Here is a 397-nt window from a genome sequence, read left to right on the forward strand (position 1 = left end):
TGACTTCTCTTGATTTGTCAAGGAAATCCCTCAGCCGCTGTAACCAAATGTCAGGGGGATTAAGATGAGATGTGGGAAATCCCTAAACGGTCAGTTGTGTGTTGCTGACGGAGCAGGGAATAAGGGAAGCCCTGTAAGTTAATTAATTCTCCCAGGCTATAGGAGATGGGCTTATCCGTCTTCGCTCCAATAAGGCAACTTATCTTCGCAGTGAGGCTGAAACCAAAAGATGTAAGATTTATTATTCAGACCGTGTCAAGCATCAGTAGCCTATTGCAGCATATGTTTTCACCTGATCTTAGGCCTATACACCTATACCTGTCCGTTCCTTCGACAGGCACCCTTATCGGCAGACCGCTAGGAGATACATTGACAAAATAAACAGTGCTAACATTTA

This window comes from Oncorhynchus masou, chromosome 28 (assembly GCF_036934945.1).
Source record: "Oncorhynchus masou masou isolate Uvic2021 chromosome 28, UVic_Omas_1.1, whole genome shotgun sequence".
Taxonomy (NCBI): Eukaryota; Metazoa; Chordata; class Actinopteri; order Salmoniformes; family Salmonidae; genus Oncorhynchus; species Oncorhynchus masou.